Consider the following 19071-nt stretch of genomic DNA (forward strand, 5'->3'; position numbering starts at 1 on the left):
TCAAGAGGCTCTCAGGCGGTACTTACTCAGCAATAAACTGCTCACTGATGTTCCGTTTGGATTCCTCCAGGGTCACTCGGCACCTGACCTAATTTCAGCCTTGGTTCAAACATGACCAAAAGAGGTGAGTGATTCCCCTTGACACCAAAGCAGCATTTCACTTGAGTATGGCACCAAGGTGCCCTGGCTAACTGGAGTCGATGGGAATCAGGGTAAACTCTCCACTGGTTGGGACCATACCTGGCACAAAGGAAGATGGTTGTGGTGGTTGGAGGTCAATCATCTCAGTTCCAGGACATCACTGCAGGAGTTCCTCAGGGTAGTGTCCTCGGCCCAACCATCTTCAGCTGCTTCATCAATGAGCTCCCTTCCATCAAAAGGTCAGAAGTGGGGATGTTCGTTGATGGCTGCACAATGTTCAGCATCATGACTCAGATACTGAAGCAATTCATGTCCAAATGCAGCAAGACTTGGACAATATCCAGACGTGACAAGTGGCAAATAACAGTCATGCCACCCAAGTGCCAGGCAATGACCATCTTCAACTGTGAAGATGTAACCATTGTCCCTTGGAATTCAATGGCATTGCCATCTCTGAATTCCCCCACACTCAACATCCTGAGGGTTACTGTTGACCAGAAGGTTAACTAAACTAGCCATGTAAATTTGTGGCTACCAGAGCAGGTCAGAGACTGGGAATCATGACTCTGAAAAGCCTGTCCACCATCTACAAGGCACACCTCAGGAGTGTAATGGAATATTCTCCACTTGTCTGGTTGGGTAAGCTCAGCACCATCCAGGACAAACCATGCTTGTTTGCTACCTTTTCCACAAACATTCAATCCCTCTACCACCAAACAATACCAGCAGTGTGTGCCAACTGCAAGATGCACTGCAGGAACTTAACCAACATTCCTTTGGAAGCACCTTCCAAACCCACGATCACTACCATCCAGAAGGACAAGGACAGCAAATACCCGAGAACACCAACACCTGGAGGTTCCTCTCCATTTGCTCACTATCCTGCCTTGGAAACATAGCACTATTCCTTCACAGCAGGTCTACACCACATCTGTGGACAGAGAAGGGAGCTAACGTTTCGAGTCTGGAGGACTTTGTCAAAACTTGGCAGCTCACCACCTGAATGGCAACTAGGAATGGGTGATAAATGTTGGCCTGACCAGCGATGCCCACATCCCATAAAATGATTTTTTTTAAAAACTGGGATACTCTGTATACGTCCGTCACTGCATAATACTGTGGTAAATCACTGAAAACCATAAGACATAGGAGTCTGCTCTGCCATTTAATGAGATCATGGCTGGTCTGATATGATAATGATAATCATCAACTCCACTTTCTCACTTTATCTCCATTACCCTTGATTGCAGATTGAAATTCTATCTCAGCCTTGAACATAATGGCCCAACCTGCAGCCCTCTGCAGAAAGAATTCCACCAATTCACTACCCTCAGAAGAAATTCCTCCTCCTCTTTGCATTAAATGGACGATCCCTTACTCTAAGATTATGCCCTCTAGTCCTAGACTCTCCCACGAGGGGAAACAACCTCTCTGCATCTACCCCATCAGCCCCCTGAAAATCATACATGTCCCGATAAGGTCGCCTGTCATTCTTTTAACCTCCAGCGAGTACAGGACAACCTACTTGACCACTCCTCATAAGAAAATCCCTCCATACCTGGGATCAACCTAGTGAACGTTCTCTGAACTGCCTCCAACACCAGTATATCTTTCCTTAAACAGAGGGGCCAAAACTGTGCACAGCACATAGATACATAGAATATGGGAGCAGGAGGAGGCCTTTAGGCCCTTCGAGCCTGCTCCGCCATTGATCACGATCATGGCTGATCATCCAACTCAATAGCCTAATCCTGCTTTCTCCCCATAGCCTTTGATCCCATTCTCCCCAAGTGCTATATCCAGCCGCCTCTTGAATATATTCAATGTTTTATCATTTAGTACTCCAGTGGTCTAACTAGTTTTAGCAAGATTTCCCTTTTTTTATTCTCTATTCCCTTTGAAATAAAGGCCAACATCAATTTGCCTTCCCAATTACCCACGAAACATGGGTGCTAGTTTTTTGTGATTTATGCGTAAGGACCCTCAAATCCCTCTGTGCTGCAGCTTTCTGCAGTATTTCTCCATTCAAATAATATTCAGCTCCTTTATTCTGCCTATCAAAATACATAACTTCACATTTTCCTACATTATATTCCATCTGCCAAGTTTTTGCCATTCACTTAACCTGTCTACATCCCTCTGTGCTGTCATCCTCACACCTTCTCTTCCCACCTATTTTTGTGTCATCTGCAAACTTGGCAATAATACATTCACTTCCCTCATCCAGGTCATTGATATAATGTAAATAATTGTGGCGCCAGCACTGATCCCTGTGACACTCCATTAGTTGCATGTTGCCAATCTGAAAATGTCCTCATCCCAACTCTGTCTTCTATTGTGGTAGGCAGGTCTGTCTTCTATCAGTTAGTCAATCCTCTATCCAGGCTAATACAGTACCCCCAACACCATGGGCTCTTATTGTATTCAATAGCCTTTTGTGCAGCACCTTATTGAATGCTTTTTGGATATCTGGATATATTCATCTACTGGTTCCCCTTGATCTATCCTACTCATTATCCCCTTGATCTATCCTGCTAGTTATCACTCCAAATAATTCTTCTAGATTTCAGGCACCATTTCCTCTTAATGAAACCAGGCTGACTCTGCTTGATTATATTATGTTTATACTTCCTCTCTACTCTTTATTGTATTTATTTCCACCCCTTCTACCCCTTGATTAATAAGTATTTTTGGAATGTAATTTGTGTCTTCCACCTGGTTCCCCATTATTATTTCTCAGTCTCCCTCTCAAAAGGGCCCACCATGAATAGACAGAATTCAAAGGGCCTCAATTGGTTTGCATCTCTCTCGGTAACTAGGTTATAATAGCAGTTTAGATAATCAAATGTGAATAGCTAATGGAGGAGAAACAGATTATAGATGATTCAGAAGGTACCAGAGATATCCATATGTTAATGCATCGTCAAGGAAGTTGATTGGGGAAGGCAGCCAAATACACAGAAGGCATAATCAATGAACAACAAAGGTATAATTACCCAGACCCTGAGAAACTAGGAGAGCCAGTTACCATCTAGTAGTCTCAGAACGTGGACAGGCCAGTTTCTAGACGCTAAACCTGACAGTAAACTAGCTTCTAAGTCTGAGAGCCAAAGTATTGCAGAAAACCTTTATAAAAGCAGTTTTAAAATGACGGTTTCCAGATTTGAGTATCATCCCTACATTGAAGTAATTATAGCTGGTTATTCAATTTGGATGTTGTTTGGGGAACACGGGAAGTCTTTCAGAGTTCAAGGTATTGTAGATATATTTTGTCTTATAGAAAAGTTATAGAAACTTTTTATTAAGTCATACAACTTAACTGTGTGAGGAGAGTCGTCCTGTTTGTGTGTATTTGTCTTTACTCTAATAAATAATCTTTAACAATTGTTACACATTGGCTGGGCTCTTTATTCTCACTGGGGTTGCACTTCTCTCCTCGTCTGAAAACAAAATAAACTATACATCCCCACGGACCGGTGTTCCAAGTTGGAATACTTTCGCATATAACATCAGTGTGACAGGCCGATGTTCACTTTTCCCTTTCCTTTCTTTTTATATATTGAAAGAAGCTCTTACTGTCCATTTTTATATTGCTTGCTAGTTTACCATCAACTTCTCCCTCATTACTCTTTGATATCTTCTGTTGGTAACTTGCCCAATTGTCTAGCTTACTACTAAGCTTTTTCTTTCAGTTTAATACTATCCTCAACTTCCTTGGTTAACGAGGTTGATTTATTCCTTCCTAGAATCCTCCTTCCTCACTTTGTTATTGTTAACAAAAGCACCTCTCTGCAACTGTCTACGTTAACAGGAATTTAGTATGCCCACTGAGCGGTGTATGCACTGCTGTCACAACATTGGTACTATTTAAGACCTACAGTGCATCCTCCTCTGGTCCAGTGGTATCAATCGTTCCTGCTTAGGACTCGAACCCTTTATCTTCAGAGGAGTTGCCACTCTTTACTCTATCTACTTGTGTGAAAACGTAACTCAGGACATATTGATAGGTCCGCCTTCTGACTGCAACTGAATATTGTTATCTCTCATGTGCCCTCTTTGCCTCTTCTGTCTCTCCTAGTGAACAGTGAGTAAACACTTAGCCAGATCGGGCTAGGGCAGAGATGCTGTGACAGTATTAAGAGGGTGGCACTGTAATAAACCTGCTTCTCCCTCTTGAATTCAAGGGACCCACTGCACTCTTTTGCCTTGGTAAATTGTCTCAAGTTGGCTTTCCTGTCTGTCCAATAACTGTTGGTAATAGTGCTGCATTATGGTCTTCTGCCCCAGCTGTGAGCTCCTGCCTTCTCCTAACCTGATTCCACTGTCAGCCTTTCGTTTAAATCACACACTTCCATTTTGAACGTACTAGGTTGGAATCCTCCAGCCTCGTTTAGCAGTCAGTCCTGCAGAATTCTAATGAATAATGTTTGTTGCAGCAGAAATAAATGTGAATGAATGATCACTTGAATATTCAAATAAATGTCATGGTTTGAATCACACCGGTTCAGCTGCCTTTTCTGAATACTAATCCATGCTTATCAGCACTGCTGTCCTGTGAATTTAACTCCTTGTCAGTTACATGGTAGCTTTTCTGACATATTGCACCAATGGTGGTGTCCAATCCCAAAATGGGACACAAGCAGAACCTTATCCATAAATGACAGAAAACGTTTTGGTTCGCTTTATATAAATGTCGTTATCAAGATTCAACGACATTGACAGTAAAACAGGCTTGTTCCATTTATGAGATAGTTAACCATGCTGATTGTTAATGTTCAAATCCAATAATAATCCTTTATTCATTTTCACCAATTGTTGAAGCTGGGTTACTGCGTGGGGCACATTGGCAAAGCTTTGGTACGTTTGACATTCATCTCTAATTCCGCTTCACAGAAAATACTTTTCACTGTACCTCGGTACACGTGACAATATACAAATCCAATCCAGTGCGGGAAGTAATAGAGAGGCAGACTACAGTTTCTAGGCTGCTTTGGATTCTGTGGGATTAATAATCACCCTGGATTCCTAAAAAAACGAATTAATGGGTTGTGAATGTTGCAACAAAGCTGACACTTATTGCTTGTTCCTAATTGCCATCAAGAATGAAAATCGCTTATTGTCATGAGTAGGCTTCAATGAAGTTACTGTGAAAAGCCCCTAGTCGCCACATTCCAGCGCCTGTCCGGGGAGGCTGGTACAGGAATCGAACCGTGCTGCTGGCCTGCTTGGTCCGCTTTTAAAAGTCAGCCGAGTGAGCTAAACCAGCCCCTGTCAGTTGGTGGTGAGGTACTACCTTCTTGAACTGCTGATTAGCTGACTGAGCCGAAGCTGTGTGGGTCCTATAGGCTGATATCCCTGTTGAATGTGGACGCCAAACTGCTGACCAAACTTTTGTCCTCTAGGATTGAGGATTGTGTTCCGGCCGTTATTGAGGAGGACCAGATGGGGTTTGTTAGGGGAAGGTAGTTGGTGGCCATTGTAAGAAGGCTATTAAAAGTGATCATGATGCCCCCGGAAGGTAAGGAGGTGGAGGTAGTGGTCGCACTGGACGCAGAGAAGGCCTTTGATTGAGTAGAATAGGAATATCTGTGGGAGGTACTGCAATGGTTTGGATTTGGGCGGGGCTTTATTAACTGGGTCAGGTTGCTGTATCAGGCTCCTGTGGCGAGCGTACAGATGAATAGGACAACTTCGGACTTTCAGGCTGCATCGGGGGACGAGACATGGGTGCCCTCTCTCCCGACTGTTGTTTTCATTAGCCATAGAGCCGCTGACAATTCAAAGAGAGCCTCAAGGGGCTGGTCCCGGGGGAGGGGGGGGGGGGGGGGTGTTGGAGCGCAGAGTCTCGCTTTAAGCAGACGACCTGCTCCTGTATGTATCGGACCCAGCAGAAGGGATGGAAGAAATAATGAGGATTCTGGTGGAATTTGGCCGGTTTTCGGGGTATAACCTAAATATGGGGAAAAGTGAGATGTTTGCGGTGCAAGCGAGGGGACAGGGCAGGCGACTGGGGGAACTGCCATGTAGATTGGTCAGGGGAAACTTTAAGTATCTATTTATCCAAGTGAGGCGGGAATGGAAACGGCTGCACGAACTATATCTGGCCCGACTCGTACATAGAACAGTACAGCACAGAACAGAACAGGCCCTTCGGCCCTCGATGTTGTGCCGAGCATTGTCCGAAACCAAGATCAAGCTATCCCACTCCCTGTCTTTCTGGTGTGCTCCATGTGCCTATCCAATAACCGCTTGAAAGTTCCTAAAGTGTCCGACTCCACTATCACAGCAGGCAGTCCATTCCACACCCTAACCACTCTCTGAGTAAAGAACCTACCTCAGATATCCCTCCTATATCTCCCACCCTGAACCTTATAGTTATGCCCCCTTGTAACAGCTACATCCACACGAGGAAATAGTCTCTGAACGTCCACTCTATCTATCCCCCGCATCATCTTATAAACCTCTATTAAGTCGCCTCTCATCCTCCTACGCTCCAAAGAGAAAAGCCCTAGCTCCCTCAACCTTTCCTCATAAGACCTATCCTGCAAACCAGGCAGAATCCTGGTAAATCTCCTTTGCATCCTTTCCAATGCTTCCACATCCTTCCTATAGTGAGGTGACCAGAACTGCCACACAATACTCCAAATGTGGTCTCACCAGGGTCATGTACAGTTGCAGCATAACCCTGCAACTCTTAAACTCAAGCCCCCTGTTAATAAACACTAACACACTATTGGCCTTCTTCACGGCTCTATATACTTGAGTGGCAACCTTCAGAGATTCTGTGGACATGAACCCCAAGATCTCTGTTCCTCCACATTCCTCAGAACCCTGCCGTTGACCCTGTAATCCGCATTCAAATCTTTTCTCCCAAAATGAATCACCTCGCACTTATCAGGATTAAACTCTATCTGCCATTTTTCGGCCCAGCTCTGCATCCTATCAATGTCTCTTTGCAGCCGACAACAGCCCTCCACCTCATCCACTACTACACCAATCTTGGTGTCATCAGCAAATTTACTGACCCACCCTTCAGCCCCCTCCTCCAAGTCATTAATAAAAATCACAAATAGCAGAGGACCCAGCACTTTGGTACACCGCTAGTAACTGGTCTCCAGTCTGAAAAGTTTCCATCCGCCACCACCCTCTGTCTTCTATGTGATAGCCAGTTACTTATCCAATTGGCCAAATTTCCCTCTATCCCACACCTCCTTACTTTCTTCATGATCCGACCATGGGAACCTTATCAAACACCTTACTGAAATCCATGTATACGACATCAACTGCTCGACCTTCACCTACACACTTAGGTACCTCCTCAAAGAATTCAATCAAATTTGTGAGGCACGATTTACCCTTCATGAATCCCTGTTAATCCCAGATTAAGCTCCATCTTTCCAAATGGTCATCAATCCTATCCTTCAGGACCTTTTCCATTAACTTACCGACCACCGAAGTAAGACTAACCGGCCTATAATTACCAGGATCATTCCTATTCCCTTTCTTGAACAGAGGAACAACATTCGCCACTCTCCAGTCCTCTGGCACTATCCCCGTGGACAGTGAGGACTCAAAGATCAAAGCCAAAGGCTCTGCAATCTCATCCCTTGCCTCCCAAAGAATCCTTGAATATATCCCATCTGGCCCAGGGGACTTGTCGACCCTAAGGTTTTTCAAAATTGCTAATACATCCTCCCTCAGAATATCTACCTCCTCCAGCCTAATCGCATGTATCACACACTTATCCTCAAAAACAAGGCCCCTCTCCTTGGTGAACACTGATGGAAAGTATTAATTGGACGCCTTTCCTATCTCTTCTGATTCCATGCACAAGTTCCCACTACTGTCCTTTACCGGCCCTAACCTCACCCTGCTCATTCTTTTATTTCTCACATAAGAGTAAAAAGCCTTGGGTTTTTCCTTGATCCGACCCGCCATGGACTTCTCATGCCCCCTCCTAGCTCTCCTGAGCCCTTTTTTTTTTAGCTCATTCCTTGCTACCTTGTAACCCTCAAGCGATCCAACTGAACCCTGTTTTCTCATCCTTACATACGCTTCCTTTTTCCTCTTGACAAGACATTCAACCTCTTTTGTGAACCATGGTTCCCTCACACGGCCATTTCCTCCCTGTCTGACAAGGACATACATGTCAAGGACACGCAGTATTTGTTCCTTGAACAAGCTCCACTTTTCATTTGTGCCTTTCCCTGAAAGTTTCTGTTCCCATCTCATGCTCCCTTATTCTTGCCTAATCGCATCATAATTACCCCTCCCCCAATTATAAACCTTGCCCTGCCGTTGGCCCTATCCTTCTCCATTGCAATAGTGAAAGACACCGAATTGTGGCCACTGTCTCCAAAGTGCTCTCCCACAAACAAATCTAACATGGCGCGGTTCACTACCCAGTACGAAATCCGATGTGCCCCCCCCCCCCCCCCCCCCCTTGTCGGCCTATCCACATATTGTGTCAGGAAACCCTCCTGTACACACTGTACAAAAACTGTCCCATCCGAACTGGTAAACCAAATGAAGGACGGTTTTTGGAGATGGGACGTTGTCACTAGCTGGGAGGGTGCAGACGATGAAGATGACGGTCCTCCCAAGATTCTTGTTTGTGTTCCAGTGTCTCCCCATCTTTATTCCGCAGTCCTTTTTTAAACGGGTCAACAAAGTGATCACTGGCTTTGTATGGGCGGGCAAGACCCCGCGAGTAAAGAGGGGGATGCTTGAGCGGAGCTGGGGAGTGTGTGAGCTGGTGCTGCCAAACTTCAGTAATTACTATTGGGCGGCGAATATAGCCATGATCAGGAAGTGGGTGGTGGGGGGAGGGTCGGCATGGGAGCGTATGGAGGCGGCTTCATGTTAAGGGACCAGCTTAGGGCCATTCCCGCCAGCACGGTACTCCACCAGCCCTGTGGTGCTGGCAGCCCTGAGAGTCTGGGGGCAATGGAGGAGGCATGTGGGAGCAGAGGGAGTATCGGTTTGGTCTCCAATTTGTAATAATCACCAGTTTGCTCTGGGAAGGATGGACAGGGGGTTTCGGAGATGGCAGATAGCAGGGATTGAGAGGATGGGGGATATGTTTACAGAGGGGAGCATTCCTAGCTTCAGGGAGCTGGAGGAGAAATTTGGATTGGCGAGGGGGAACAAATTCAGGTACCTGCAGGTGTGGCACGTCCTACGCAGGCAGGTCTCAACCTTCCTGCTCCTACCACTAAGGGGGATACAGGATGGGGTAGTTTCCAGAGTGTGGGTTGGAGAAGGGAAGGTCTCTGACATCTATAAGGAACTTATGGGGTCTGAGGATATGCAGACTGGGGAGCTGAGGCACAAGTGGGAAGAGGAGTTGGGAAGACAGATAGAGGATAGGATGGTCTATGGGCGGACGCGTTGAGTAGAGTCAACGCGTTCCCAACATGTGCCAGGCTTAGCCTGATACAATTCAAGGTCATTCACCGGGCTCACATGACAGTGGCCCGGATGAGCAGGTTCTTTGGGATAGAAGATAAGTGTGCGAGAGGGCCAGCGAACCATGTCCACATGTTCTGGGCATGTCCGAAGCTTAGGGGATTCTGGCAGGGGTTTGCAGATGTCATGTCCACAGTGTTAAAAACAAGGGTGGCAACGAGTCCAGAGGTGGAAACTTTCGGGGTGTCGGAAGATCTGGGAATCCAGGAGGAGGAAGAGGCAGATGTTCTGGCCTTTGCTTCCCCTGGTAGCCCGAAGACTGATACTATTAGCTTGGAGGGACTCAAAGCCCCAAAGTTGTAGAACTGGCTATCGGACATGGCTAGCTTTCTCTGGAGAAAATCAAGTTTGCCTTGAGAGGGTCAATGTTAGGGTTCGCCCGGAGGTGGCAACCGTTCGTCGTCGACTTTGTGGAAAATTAATCGGCAGCAGGGGGGAGGGGGGGGGGGGTTAGTTTAGCTTCGAGTAGGGGGTCAATAAAGGTGGGACCTGTAAGGGAGGAAGACGGCTTTTGCACTATGTTTATAGATTCATGTATATTGTTTATTTTGTTGTTGCTGTAAAACCAAAAAATACCTCAATAAAATGTTTATTTAAAAAAAAAGATGTCCAGCGCCATGTGAATAGTGACCAAGGTATTCCAAGGAAGAGTAAGCAAAGTATTCTGAGTTAGAGGCAATTGATGAAACCAGACAAAGTGGGACAGAAGCCTGATGCCATTTTAGCCCAATCTAGGAATCGAGAGTCAAATTGTGAGCAGTTTGCACAGCACCCAAGATAAAGGAATCCTAAAGGGGTTGGTGTAAAAACTTGGACCCGAATCATTGTTAAAAGTAAGAAGTCTTACAACACCAGGTTAAAGTCCAACAGGTTTGTTTCAAACACGAGCTTTCGGAGCACGGCTCCTTCAACCTGTTGGACTTTAACCTGGTGTTGTAAGACTTCTTACTGTGCTCACCCCAGTCCAACGCCGGCATCTCCACATCATTGTTAAAAGTGGCATGGAAGCTTTAATTAAAGTGTAATTTGGAAAACATGTGGAAAGCCTAATTATGAAAAGATTTTAAAGCGAGATCCAGTGACTAGGATTCAAATCCCGCCACCGCAGATGCTGAAATTTGAGTTCAATAAAAATCTGGAAAGTCTAATGATGACCATGAAACTGTAACCGAATTGCATGCTGGTAGAAAGTGGGTCAACTCTGAGGCAAGTGGTCTAACCAAATATGGGCACAGAAAGCGACTATCAACAGACAATATGTCATCGCAGGTGAGTGCAGCTACATCAGAAATTAACCTAATAACTGAAGTAACAAGATCTTGCGTGATGATACAAACACACCAGGGGTAACCTGATTAACTGGAACAATGAGATTGTGTCTGCTGAATGCAGGTACCAACTTACACACCTCCTTGAAAAATAAGGTCAAACCTTACTGGGTGATCGGGACAACCATCACTAGAAGAGGAAAGAAGAACCCTGAGCTTGACCACAGCAATATCAGTCGACCCCTGTCAGCTCCTGGCCAGCATGACTCAGATTTGACTCACTGATCTTATTTGGGAAGTTACGTATCGTGTATTTGGGAAATAACAATAATCTTTATTGTCACAAGTAGGCTTACATTAACACTGCAATGAAGTTACTGTGAAAATCCCCTCGTCGCCACACTCCGGCGCCTGTTCGGGTACACAGAGGGAGAATTCAGAATGTCCAATTCACCTAACAGCACGTCTTTCGGGACTTGTGGGAGGAAACCGGAGCACCCGGAGGAAACCCACGCAGACACGGGGAGAACGTGCAGACTAGAAATTATAGTGCTGATCAGCTAATCGTTATTTGAGCTTGTTAAATAGAGATTGAATGAATGAATTCTGGAAAACTTGTGTGTTCACCAAATAGACGGAGCAGCAGAGCCTCGGTGAACATTGGTGTCCGTAGGTCTCTCGATTAAAATGTTCGCCTTAATGCCACAATCCCGCTACGGAGGGTGCTGGAGAGTAACAAAGGGCTGAGAGCTGAGACCTGGATGTCTCGAAGGCTGAATCTAAGGATCGTGGGACTGACTGAGGGGCTGGAGGACCGTAGGCTGCTGGAGTACTTTGCGGAGATGTTCGGCAACTTGTTGGGGGAGTGGGGAGAACCCTTCCCTCTGCTGGACAGGGCTCACCGGTCGCTCTGCCGAAGCCAAAGGCAAATTTTTGTTTTCTTTTAATTCATTTACGGGATGTTGGTGTCACTGGTCAGGCCAGCATTTATTGCCCATCCCTTTAGAAGGTGGTGGTGAGTTGCCTTCTTGAACCCCTGCAGTCCTTCAGGTGTAGTATGAACCACCAAGAGCTGAGATAGTTTGCTTGCACAGCTACCAGCTGAAGGAAAAAGGTGTTGAGGTGCGCAAAGCTGTATTGAGAGAAGAGTGGGAAGGTGGTGGTATTCGGATTTACCAGCATCTCACGGCCAGAAGACAGGCGGCCTGGTCAGGCGAGGGCAGCATGTTATAAAAACAATGTGAGGTTTGGGGTGGCTGTCCCGGTGAAACTGAGGGTCACCATCCAGCTCCAGAGACTACCACTTTGAGATGGCGAATGAGGCGGAGGCTTTCGTGAAACCTGAAGGACTGGGACTGAATTGAGATTGGACTTTGTTGTTATCTTTCAGCTTGTGTTTGGGAGGGACTTTGAGGTAATTTGTTGGGATGTGTTTCTTGGTTTGAGGGATTATTGTGTTGGGAGTTTGGACGTTTTGGGTGTGGGGGGGGGCTTGGTGTTTGTTTTTGTTTTGATATTGTGTGGCGCGTCTGGCAGGGCCACCTCGCCAGCCAATGTACATTGGCTAGTGAATGGGAGGGGCCGCAGTTATTGGAACCTGTATGGACAAGTTTCGATGGGCCTGGGAGGTGTGAATGGTGGGATAATGGGGACGATACTGGGAGAAATGGTTTTGAGAGGAAATGGCTGGGAGGCTTTCGGGAAGGGGAGGAGTGGGTGGCTGATGGTAACTCAGGGTAAGGCTGGGTCCTGCCAGTCGGGTGGGACCAGGAGTAGTGGCCATGACTGATAGGAGGGGTGTGGGGGGACACCCAGTCCATGTGGCAATGTGGAATCTACGAGGATAGGGGGGACTGGTGAAGCGAGCGTGAGTCTTCTCTCATTTAAAAGCCAGCGTGGTGCTGCTGCAAGAGACCCATTTGAGGCTGAAGAAGCAGACGAGGCTTCGGAATGGCTGGGTGAGTCAGGTGTTCAACTTGGGCTTTGATAGTAGGACTTGGGGGGGGGGGGGTAGTGATATTGGTGGGTAAGAGGGCGAGGTTTCAGATGGATAAGGTGGTCGCTGACCAAGTTCTTTATAGTGACGGGTGCTTTGGAGGGGAGGTTGGTGGTGGTAGTTAGCATTTATATCGAATTTGGATATGCAACAGTTAATACTGGGGGGGGGGGGGGGGGGGACTTGAATACACTGCTGAATCCAAAGGTGGATAGGTACCAGCCATGTTTGCTGACACTCTCGGGGAGGGCCGAAGGTGTTGGCTGCATTTATGAGGGGGGGGGGGGGGGGATCCCCTGGAGGTTTCTGCATCCACAGGAGTATTTATTCTTTTCACCAGTGCACAATGTGTATTCAAGGATTGATTTATTCATTATGGCAAAGGCCCTGATGGCCGTGGTGAGGAAGGTAAAATGTTCAGCAATTGTTAACTCAGACCATGCTCCACATTGGGTAGATATGGTCCTGGAACGGGGACTGCACAGAAACCAGTGTGGGGGTTGGATGTGGGGTTGTTTGTGGACCCAAATTTTTAGGTGATCGAGGATTATGTGGGGTTTAATAGGAATGGGGAAGTTTCACCTTCAGTGGTGTGAGAAGCGTTGAAGTTGGCAGCAAGCGGTGAGATCATCTTGATTAAGGCTCGGGTGGACAGGGAGGCAAGAGAGGAGCAGCAGCGGCTGGTTGAGGAAATTCTGGAGGTGGATGGAAAGTGCGGAGGATCCTACTCCGGATCTTCTGGTGCGGAGAAGGAATTATAGACGAGCTTTGACCTTCTGTCCACAGGAAAGGCGGTTCAGCAGTTGAGGCCTGCAAGGGGGCTGCGTAGGAGAATCGAGAGGAGGTCAGCTGGTGGCTTAGCTCTGCTGGCAGGCGGCTGCGAGAGAGATTGGGCAGAGTTCGGGATGGGCAGGGGAGTTGGTGGTGGCATCGGATCAGGTGGACAAGGAATTCGAGAAGTTTTATAAAAAGTTGTCTCGATCGGAGCCGCCGGAGGATGAGTCAGACAGGAGTTTTTTGGGCGGTTGGAGTGTCCTGAGGTAGGAGAGGAGGAGAGGGCTGGGTTGGAGGAGCCAGTGGGAATGGAAGAGGTGCGAATGATAACAGGAAGGATGCAGACTGGTAAAGCACCGGGGCTGGATGGTTTCCCGATGGAGTTTTATAAAATGTTTTTGGGTGAGCTGAACCCGCTGTTGGAGATGTTTGAGGACGCAGTGGCGAAAGGGGTCACAGGCATTTCACTGTTGCTAAAAAAGGACAAGGACCCAGCGGAGTCTGGGTCGTATTGGTCAATATCTCTGCTGAATGTGGATGCCAAGACTTTGGCGAGGTGTGTGTCTTCCAAAGGGAGATGGACCGAATGGTCGACCGGTACGGTTTGGGGGCCACTTTTCCGTACCTAGACAACGTCACCATCTGCGGCCATGATCAGAAGGACCATGGTGCCAACCTTGCTAAATTCCTCCACACCGCCACTCTCCTCAACCTCACCTACAATAAGGAGAAGTGTGTGTTCAGCACGACCCACTTAGCCATCCTCGGCTATGTGGTCCAGAATGGAGTTCTGGGGCCCGATCCCGACCGCATATGCCCCCTCATGGAGCTCCCCCTTCCCCGCTGCCCCAAGGGCCTCAAACGCTGCCTGGGGTTCTTCTCCTACTATGCCCAGTGGGTCCCAAACTATGCGGACAAGGCCCGCCCACTTATACAGTCCACTCAATTCCCCCTTGCGGCCGAGGCACAACATGCATTCGTCCGTATCAGAGCAGACATAGCCAAGGCCGGGATGCACGCAGTAGACGAGACACTGCCCTTTCAAGTAGAAAGCGACGCATCAGGCGTCGCACTTGCCGCCACCCTCAATCAGGCAGGCAGACCCGTGGCATTCTTTTCCCGCACCCTTCTTGCCTCAGAAATTCGGCACTCGTCCGTCGAAAAGGAGGCCCAAACTGTCGTTGAAGCTGTGCGGCATTGGAGACATTACCTGGCCGGCAGGAGATTCACTCTCCTCACTGACCAACGGTCGGTAGCCTTCATGTTCAACAACACTCAGCGGGGCAAGATCAAGAATGATAAAATCTTGTGGTGGAGAATCGAGCTCTCCACCTATAATTACGAGATTCTGTATCGCCCCGGCAAACTCAACGGGTCCCCAGACACCCTATCCCGAGGTACATGTGCCAGCGCCAAAGTTGACCGACTCTGGGCCCTACACGACAGCCTTTGTTACCCGGGGGTCACACGGTTGTACCATCTTGTCAAGGATCGCAATCTGCCCTACTCCGTCGAGGAAGTACGGACAGTCACCAGGGATTGCCGGACTGCGCGTGCCTGATGAAGGCCTCCCGCCCCTTTGAACGCCTCAGCGTGGATTTCAAAGGGCCCCGCCCCTCCACCAACCGAAACATGCATATTCTCAGTGTGGTCGATGAGTACTCCAGATTCCCCTTCGCCGTCCCATGCCCCGATATGACGTCCGCCACCGTCATCAAGGCCCTCACCACAATCTTTGCTCTGTTCGGTTTCCCCACCTACATCCACAGTGACAGGGGATCCTCATTCATGAGCGATGAGCTGCGTCAGTTCCGGCTCAGCAGGGGTATCGCCTCCAGCAGGACGACCAGCTATAACCCGTTGGTGGACAGGGTACACTTGCTCCATACCAACCCCCAGTATGCCTATGTGGCGAGTCCCGACAGCCGCCAAGATACTGTCTCCCTCAGGAACCTGGCACCAGCAGGTTCCACCCATACATACTTTCCTGGCCAGGCGCCATCCTCCCCTCCCTCAAAACTTCCAACATTAACACCACCAGGACCATCCCTCCTTCCCCTGCCCACGCAACAGGATGAAGAGGATTTCGGCACGCTCCCGGAGTCACCCAACGTCAGGCCGGCACCGACGTCACCAGCATCGACATCGCCGCCACCGCTACGTCGCTCCCAGCAGAACGTCAAGGCACCAGACTGGTTGAACCTCTAACTGGCACCGGACTTTCAAAAGACATTTTTTTCCTCTCTTTTATTCTAATAAAACACTGTACATAATTTTCACTACGTATATAGTTCTACACCACCCCCACCGGACTCATTTTTAACAGGGGGTGAATGTGGTAAACCACTGTTACACCTGTATTAGGTGATGTAAGGTAGGACCTGTGTTACAGGTTCGCTGGTAGCCCCTGCCTGCTGGCTCCGCCCAGGAAGAGCAGTATAAATATGCGTGTCCTCTATTCAGCAGCCATTTCACCAGCTGCTGTAAGAGGCCACGCATCCTGCTGCAATAAAGCCACAGTTGTACCCAATCTGATTCTTTATACAATTGATCATGCATCAAGGTGTTGGTGCTCAGTTTGGAGGTAAGCCTCCCGAAGGTGATTGGGGAGGAAGAGACGGGGTTCGTAATGGGCAGGCAGTTGCCATCGAGTGTACGGCGTCTGTTGAATGTGGTGCTTGCGCTGGCAGAAGGGATGGAGCCGGAGGTGGTGGAGGCACAGGATGCGGAGAATGCGCTTGATCGTGTGGAGTGGAGTTATTTGTTTATGGTGTTGGAGATTTAGCCATGATGTGGAGATGCCGGCGTTGGACTGGGGTGAGCACAGTAAGAAGTCTTACAACACCAGGTTAAAGTCCAACAGGTTTGTTTCAAACACGAGCTTTCGGAGCACGGCTCCTTCACCTGAAGAAGGAGCCGTGCTCCGAAAGGTCGTGTTTGAAACAAACCTGTTGGACTTTAACCTGGTGTTGGAGATTTAGGATTGGGCCCAAGTTTGTGGCGTGGGTTAAGTTGCTGTTCAAGGAACCGATGGCGAGTGTGAGCACGTATGAGGGGAATTCTGGGTACTTTCCGTTGCATAGGAGAACGAGACAGGGGTGTCTGTGTTCCCCTCCTGTTTGCGCTGGTGTTAGAGCCCTTCGCTATTGTGCTGAGGGACTCTGATAAATGGAGGGGGATAGTGAGGGGGAGGGATGAAACCAAGGGCATCTCAATGCTGATAATCTGTTTTATGTGAAGGGTTGAGGTGGATTTATTGAGATGGGACAGCCTCCCCCTATTGTCAGCAGGCCGGGTGCAGGTGGTTAAGATGAACATTCTGCCGCAGTTTTTATTTTTATTTCTATGCCTACCGGTCTTTTTGCCAAAAACATTTTTTATGGGGGTGGAACAGTTGATTTCATCGTTTGTGTGGCAGGTAAGGTGTCAAGGATTAGGAGGACCTGATATATAAATATTGGGCAGCGAACACTTGAAAAGGTAGGGTGATGGAGCCGGAGGCTTTGTGGGTGGGGATGAAGGCAGGCTCTTGTAGCAGGGTTAGGATTGTGGGTGCTGGCTATTGCACCACTCCTGTTTGCCCAGGGAAATATTCGTGGAGTCCGGTGGTGGTGGTCATATTGAAAATATGGAAGCAATTTCGGCAGCACCTTAGGGTCAGGGGCAGGGTCTCAGTTGATGTCAATCCGAGGGAACCATGAGCTTGAGCCAGTGAGGATGGATGTCCGGTTTTGGGAGTGGGAGGAGCGCAGCGTAGGGTGATGGAAATGAAGGATCTGTTTGTAGAAGGGAGGTTTGCGAGTTTGGAGGAGTTGGGGAGAAGTTTGGGATCAGCGTGGAGAGGCTTTCAGATATGTGCAGGATTTCGCGAAAAAGGATTTTCCAATTTCTTGGGTGACCCCGCCCTCCTCGTTGTTGGAGGAGGTGCTGGCAGTGGGGGGCAGGAGGGGTGGGGGAGGTAATCGTAGCAATCTATGGCAGTTGTTTGGAGGAGGATATGGCTTTTTTGGAAGGGGTTAAGGCCAAGTAGGGGGAGGAGGAGCTGGAGATGGCGTTGGAGGAGGGGTTGTGGTGTGAGGTGCTGCGGAGGGTGAATGGCTCCACCTCCTGCCCGAGGCTGGGGCTGATCCAGCTAAAATAGAGGCACCTGTCGGATTGAGGATGAGCCCGTTGTTTGAAGGCACGGAGGATGCTTGTGAGCGGAGTGGGAGGGGCCCAGCCAATCATGAGCACATGTTCTGGTGCTGCCTCAGTTGGATAAATGCTGGAGGTTGTTCTTCAGCACCATGTCGGTGATCTTGCACGTGGATTTGGAGCCCAGAGACGTGGCGGAGTTGCAGACGGCCATGGGGGCGGATGTTTTAGCTGTCTTCTCGCTGATCGCTCGCAGGCGGGTCCTGTTGGGGTGCAGGGCAGTCGCTCCTCCCTGTACCTCGGTGTGACTGCGGGATCTAATGGAGTTTTTGTGTCTGCAAAAAGTGAAATTTGATTTGAGGGGCAAGTGAGGAGGTTTGTTTGTGTTACATTTCAAGGAGCTGGTTACTGTCAGCTGTTATGGGAGGGGGGAGGGGGGCAAAGTGGGGTGTTGGTTGAGGTTACTGGGGGGGGGGGTGTTGTGTTGTTTTTCCTTTGCCATATAGTGTGTTCAGAATGTTTAATTAGGGGCGGCACGGTGACACAGTGGTTAGCATTGCTGCCTCGTGGCACCGAGGTCCCAGGTTCGAATCCCGGCTCTGGGTCACTGTCCGTGTGGAGTTTGCACATTCTCCCCGTATTTTTCCGCGGCCGAGGGAACTTACACAGTACGTACATAGTAGACACAAGAATAATCAACAGAGTAGCAGCAGGACATAATAGGGGGCATCCCGTAGGGAATTTGAACAAATGTACACAAAGAAAGGGAGAACATCGACTGCTTTCTCTAATTGGCTGTGGAAACACTTTAATGATATATTTAACCCAGGTGGGAATCGCTAGGGTTACCATATTGCTGCCATATTTGGGAAAGTGGCGCCGTATGCACACGAGTCATTCCACTCCTGAAGGTAAATCAAACCGAAGAGAATGTTGACCCTGCTGACATTAACCGTACTGAAGCTTGGGTGATGCGATGATTCATTGGGGCTTGGGAGAATGAGACCCAAGAGAAAAAAAGAAGCAAAACCAAAAAACAAAATGCAGCCGGGAGGTAGTCAGGAGACAGAAACAGTAGAGAAATGAAGGGGGCGAATGGAAGTGGGGGTAAGGACAATCACATCAGTGGCAACCCTCACAAGGACCTTTCCTTCCCTCTGCCTAGAATCTGGGCAGTCGAGCCTCACTACCACAACAAGAGTGTGTGCTATCACTGCAGAATGGCACCCAGGAGGGCCACCTTCCTGCCTCCCACTGGGAGGCCCAAGAGAAAGTAGTGAAACACATCCT

At 48.4% G+C, this 19071-nt stretch overlaps 1 long non-coding RNA gene across 1 annotated transcript in view; it reads left to right on the plus strand.

The window, feature by feature from the left end:
* LOC119976255 overlaps window positions 1–19071 on the plus strand; it is a 42213-nt gene that overhangs the window by 16346 nt on the left and 6796 nt on the right. The gene's annotated exons all lie outside the window — the stretch shown is intronic.

Source organism: Scyliorhinus canicula, chromosome 13, assembly GCF_902713615.1.
Source record: "Scyliorhinus canicula chromosome 13, sScyCan1.1, whole genome shotgun sequence".
In the NCBI taxonomy this organism is placed as follows: domain Eukaryota; kingdom Metazoa; phylum Chordata; class Chondrichthyes; order Carcharhiniformes; family Scyliorhinidae; genus Scyliorhinus; species Scyliorhinus canicula.